The 6,000-nt window shown below is 45.2% G+C and overlaps 2 long non-coding RNA genes across 3 annotated transcripts in view; one reads left to right on the forward strand and one right to left on the reverse strand.

The window, feature by feature from the left end:
• Positions 1 to 2,803, reverse strand: part of LOC113918209 — a 68,625-nt gene extending 65,822 nt beyond the window's left edge. For both annotated transcript variants that reach the window (XR_003518475.2, XR_003518478.2), the window contains exon 1: positions 2,725 to 2,803. This is a non-coding gene — a long non-coding RNA (uncharacterized LOC113918209). The remainder of the gene's footprint in view (positions 1 to 2,724) is intronic.
• A 1,023-nt stretch (positions 2,804 to 3,826) lies between these two features.
• LOC113920132 lies at positions 3,827 to 5,246 on the forward strand. The gene is made up of 3 exons (XR_003519243.1): positions 3,827 to 3,882; positions 4,263 to 4,390; positions 5,156 to 5,246. It is a non-coding gene; the product is annotated as an uncharacterized LOC113920132 (long non-coding RNA).
• Positions 5,247 to 6,000: the final 754 nt, after the last annotated feature.

The following is a 6,000-nucleotide window of genomic DNA, read 5'->3' on the forward strand; positions in this document are numbered from 1 at the left end:
AGCTCAAAACTCCCCCAGGCCTCAAAATGCCTGATCTCCAGCCGGCAGGTGACTTGAGCCCCCTCCCAGGCTAGCGGTCCAAGAGAACAAAACTTTGCTTCTGTCTGTTCGCATGTCCAAGGCCTCACCTGCTTGTTGATTCACTGTCCCCTCTGCTTCAGACCAGTGCCGCCTGCCCACACTCTTTCATCTTCTCCACTGTCCATTCCCTGCATCTGCTAGGAACCCCAACTTCCAGCCCCCCTCCCCATTTACACCTAACCCTTGTCTGTGGATTCCTCTGTCAGTCACAGATTTTAGGATGTTCCTTCTGTGAACACATGTGATGCTTTTTACCGTAACAGAGAAGAGCTTGAAGCTGAAGGGACTTTCTGGTACTGACGCTATAAAGAGAGCCCGATTTAAAACACCCCAGGATAAAGGATGAGCCATTTCTTAGACCCAGAGTCCTTATATCATTCAAGATTTTATTTTATTTTTTGCTGTTACTGATTTTTTTAAAAAAACTTATCCCGCACTTTCTTCTGTGAAGATGAAGTTGAAAGGGACATAAGGAGATTTTGAAAATTCTATTACACTTAAAAGAGAAGACCAAAAAAAAAAAAAAATCAAAGTATGATGAGTTCAAAGACATTTAGATTAGAGTCAAGGGATAAGGAGGGAGTTTTCCTCTGCATTTATTCAGCAACATAGAAAGAAGCTGTTTAAGTGAATTTCGCAGTGAATGGAAATATAATCCTCTAAGTACTTATTTAAAAACATTTCCAATCACTTGAGGCAAGTTATTTTTTGAACTCAGCCTTTGAAAAGGTCGATGAGGTCTAGCGATCATAATTAATGTTTATCCTTCCTGAGTCAGGATCACCAGTGTGAGCACCGACTTTCACTTGTGGTTTTAACATAGTCTATGTGCCAGCAAACAAGTTAATTAAATTTAATTAAACTCGTGTATTAGGTAAATGGGCAAAATCAGGACTTGTTTCAATGAGAAAACGGAGGCTTCTTCTGTTGAGAGAAGTGCATGGGCCCTTCCCCCCGCTCCCCTTCTTCTTGGTGATTATTTTATAGCTCAGATTTCTCCCCTACCTCCTTCCTTCTATTATTTCATTGTTTCTCCTGGGACTTAAAGAGAATAGGCTGGTGAAGATCGAGGCCTAGACATTAATGGTGCTCCTCTATCCTCTCTCTGAAATTAAAGTAAATTACAAGTGTGAGCAGCTCCTCTTTCAGCCTGCACCCTTGAGCCACAGGAAGGCGCCAAATAATGCAGGGGTCTCAGCCAGAGGTAGAGAGAGAAAGGCATCACTGCGGGTGGGTGGGCGTTTGCCATGGACACGGTAGTAGCTGACAAAATCGGGAACAGAATTCAGTTACATATTTGAAACAACATTTGCAAAAGAAGGTTATAAAAACAATTTCTTTTGCTCCACCAACAGCTATATCCTCTTGAGGCCAGCAACCTGGGTTTATACTCACTTTGGATCCCAGAATGAGCAGGACCTAATTCACTAAATCCCCTGGGTCCAAGTCTATTTTCTGCATAGGGTGCGGCTCAGAGGTGCTTTGGTCCCATCAGCCAGGCCTCGGCCTCCCCCAGCGGGAGGGGGATGCTCAGGCTAGCTCAGCCGGATGCCATGGGATCCTGGCTCCCTCAGCTCGCCCTCTTCGAATTCCCCCAGCTTAGCAGCCAACCCACCCCAGAAGGCTTCCCACTTGATGGTTGGAAAATTCACGGGTCGTATCAATGTGGGTGTACTGGTTCCTTAATAAGAATTTCTCAAGTGAATTAATAAATTGGCTTTCAGCTTTTTGATATCTGTCTTTTGAGCTTAGTTAATATGTCTGCTTCTAGGAAAAAAGCAAAATTAAATTTCCAATACGCAACTGATGAATCACTAAATTCTACCTCTGAAACCAATAATACACTATATATTAACGATATTGAATTTAAATTAAGAAAAAAAAATTTTTTTAATTAAATTTCCAAGCTGTCAGGCGGAAGACAGGGTTTGGCAAAGTTGCCAAGGGATAGAGCGCCACCGTGTGGAATTTCTGGGGGGAACAGCAGGCAGTCTTTGGTGACAAGGCTCAAGGACAGAGGCAGGAGGGTAGGGTGCATTTCTCCCCGTGCTTCTGCTTCCTGTTTACGCATGTGTGTTTTTCCATTCACGGTGCAAATTCCCAAAAGGCTTCAGTCACTCCCGACAGACTTTGTTAAATCTTGCACAATGCTGAGTGCAAACCATGGGCTTAAATCCTCACTAAGAGGAAATTCGTTTTCACTGGAAAAGAAATTTTGTGTTTCCCGTTGCCCTGACTCAAGAAATAACATGTTCATAGGGCCTGGGAAATAGAGTTCACAACAAACAGGAGCTTCGGTCTGTGGATCACACCAGCGTTTATGGAGCGCCTCCTGCGTGCACAGCTCACAATTGTGGCAGACACAACAGAGGAGGCAGGCGGCCAATGGGGTACTGAGGACAGGCTCTTTTGTGGAAGTTGAGCTAATCAGGTAGTACCCATTGCCCAGTTCTGCAGCATCCAGACGGAAGCATCACATGGTCAGATGTAATACTTGGAAGACACATTACCCATGGCCTTCTTTTCCCTCTCAATTTGGGGAACTCCACCTACGTGTGTATTTTTCATTTAAAAAGTTGAATACGTGGTTATTACGAACACATTTAGTAATAGGAAACGTCTAAACATGATTAATATGCTCACCTGTCTCTCGTGAATAAACTTCCATATTAGGGTGGAGAAACCTGCTGGTTCTTTTTGACAGCTGTGTGGCATGGGGGGGGGGATTCCTTGTTGTAAGGCGCCGTGGAAACTTCCATCTAGAGCTCGGTTCTCCTCCCTACGTCATAGATCATGCTGCCTCCCTGTGGGACTATGACGGGTGTGGGGCCGCATGCGCAGTTAGGCCTCCGTGGCTTTGGTGGCAGGTTAGGAGCTCACAGGTGGCCCTGAGGTCCGCAGTGGGTGGGCTGCATCTTCTAGCTGAGGCGGGCATCCTCCTGCCCACAGGGACAGCTGAGTTCGTGTGTTGGGGCCGTAATTTTCCTCTTATCCTCCCTTTTCCCTTTCCCTTTCCACCTGGTTTTGTTTGGGTTTCTTAGTCCTGCCCCTGCGTCCCACACGCCCTGGAAATCCTTACCAAGTCTCGAGGCCCAACAGCTGATGGAGGAGAGTCTTGTTTTTTCTCTGCTGCCCTCTTGCGGGGGGCAGCTTGGTCCTAAAGCGAATTTTGAAATCTTCCTAGGGTTGGTGTCTGAGTGATTTAAACACAAAGGGGGACAAAAGATTTTTATCTTAATCCATTTTCAGTAACTGCATATTAAATATTCCGATTTTTAGGCGTTCAGACACAAACCCGCCTAGCTTGGGCAAGTACCACGATAAGCAATTTCCAGACGTTAATTAAGTTTCCTTTTTCCCGAAGACTTCGCGAGCAAATTCTGTGAGATTAGATCAAATTTTCAGTAGACGTTTTCAGCCAAGTTTTTTTTCATGTAAAAACGTATTATTTTTCAGCTGGGGTTGCAGCTCCAGGAAAATAATTACCTTCAACTGACAAGGTTAATGGACATCTCAAGATCTATTCGCTTAATTCGAAGAAGATCTCAGCTGCTAATACTGAGCCCCGTTGGCAATTACAGCAGAGGGGTATCGTTTATAAATGAAAGTTCAGGTTTCTTTTAGTGGGTTAGGTTTCCACGGTCACTCCTCCATCATTACCAACCGTTAAAGTCATCTTGTGGCCTAGGGGCAAACGACAGTTGGAAGAAGCGCCTTGTCACATTGCATTATCTTTGACGTTGCAGGAAAGGGAAGACTCTACAGATGGTGCACCTGTGGACTTGATCTCCCCCAGGGCAGGTGCTCAGACCTACATCCAGCGAGCTGATGAGGCCGGGGGAGGAGCGGGTGTGGCAGAGGTCACCAGGACCCTGCGAGTGTGGTATAGCGGACCCTGCCCTTGCAGGCTGAGGAAGCCACTTTCTCCCAACCCATCCTGACCGCCAGGGGACAGGAGAAACTGGTTGTGATGATCTGTCACAAAGATCGTAGTCACTCCTTCGCTCCCGGGAGCTTCTGGAGGCCAAAAATACGGGGGAAGATGCCAGAACTGGGCTGAGAATATGTACCAGGGAGTCCTGATTTGCAACTCACTGTGTAATTTGGGGCGACATACCTGAAATCTCTGAGTCTCAAATTCTTCCTTCTTGAAACTGATTAAAGCATGTGTTGTTTGGCAGGATCGAGAGAGATGAGGAAAATGAAAGTCGTGATACATTTTAAAACCACTGCAAATGTCAGATTTGTATAATTGTTGCTAATGAGAACCTCCTTTGCCAACCATTCACAGGCTGCCGACAACCAAGGGGTATTTTTGCTTTTAATCTGGGATCTTTCTGGCTGAAAGGCTGATTCCAAAGGAAAGCTAGCTTCCTCTTAGGAACAGGAGATAGAAAACTAAGTTTATTGAATGTGTCATCTCATGTGGAGTCAGATACCACCCAGCCTAGCACCTATCTCATGGGGGAGGGTTCCCGTCTCAAGGATTCTTCTGGTTCTTTCAATCTCCAATGTGTAGGTGTCAGTCAGGGTTAGGGATAGGGAGGCTTGACTTAAAAAAAGTTTACAGCTGCACCTGGAATGTTTACTTGAAACAATCACACACACACACACACACACACACACACACACACTAAATGTGGGCTGAATATACACAGCACGGAGAAAGAAACGAGCAAACAGATTTGTGCCAACGATGGATTTAACCAGCTCTTTATCATTTCCCCCCCTGGGCAGTTTTCTGTTTCTCTCACGCATTTTATTTTTGGTGGAAAGACACTGCTTTGGCTCCGTGGGTAGTGGGTACCTTACTATTCTCAAACTTGGGGCCCTAGGTGACCTATTATTTAGCAGAGGGAAGTTTTATTATGAGCAAAAGATGCAAAGCGTGGGGAAAACCGAACACGCTACCTAAATGGTAGCCTCTGGCAAATTGCGGGTACATCCCTGTGTCTCATGGCCCCCAAACTCCAGCTATTTGTTTAGGGAACCCGGGCTTCAGTGAGAAAGAAGGAGCATCCTGAGATCACCAGGAGAGATTCAGACTTCTGCTGGAACTTCTCTCTTCCCATAGCACCGGCAAGGGATCCCTGAGTGGGGAGAAGGTGTAAGCAAAGACTACCAGAAGATTCCAGAGTGGAAACAGGCAGAGAGATGGAGCCAAGAACTTGGATGTGTGATTTAAACATCCTGAACACCACGCTCTACCATATTTACAACTTAAGAGGTTGGTAATAAATGGGTGGTTCACATCTGAGTGAACGCAACTGAACCTAGTTCCAGTTCCTGTGTGATATTTGTGGAAAGGGTAATTTATTTGAAGGACTAAGTCTATTCTATCTCTAAAATCCCAGCTAAGGCTTCAAATAACAGGAAGATGGGGAGGGCGCTATCCAAAACTGCATAAAATGATAATTAAAAATCCTCACCCGAGTTGGTGACTACACAAAAGAGAAATATAGAAAGTCATTCATTTATTCCTTCAACAGGTATTTCCTAAATATCCATTATGTATCAAAGCCCAGATTTTTTTTTGGTGAAAAAATTTAGATTTAGCCAGCTCGACTCAGTTTAGATGATTCCAATTTTGTTGGCAACATCCAAAGCATCATAGTCAGGAGCCAGTTGCCAGTCGAACATATGCCTTCTTCTCTCCATCAGGCCTGATCAAGGTGTTGACCTTGGCCATGTCAATGTCGTGGAGCTTCTTCACAGCCTGTTTGATCTGGTTCAAAGCCCAGGTATTTAAAGATGCTTATAAACCACATGGGGAAGACAGACAATTGCAGGAGAGTTCACTGGGTGTTTTGTCCCTGGGGTTTGGGGGTGGGTGGGAGATGAGGTGGACAATGTGGGAGCTGTGTGAAGTTTCTGGAAGAGGAGTATCAGTCTCATACTAAGGCAGATCTACTCAAGGGC

The sequence above is a fragment of the Zalophus californianus genome, chromosome 15, assembly GCF_009762305.2.
Source record: "Zalophus californianus isolate mZalCal1 chromosome 15, mZalCal1.pri.v2, whole genome shotgun sequence".
NCBI lineage: Eukaryota > Metazoa > Chordata > Mammalia > Carnivora > Otariidae > Zalophus > Zalophus californianus.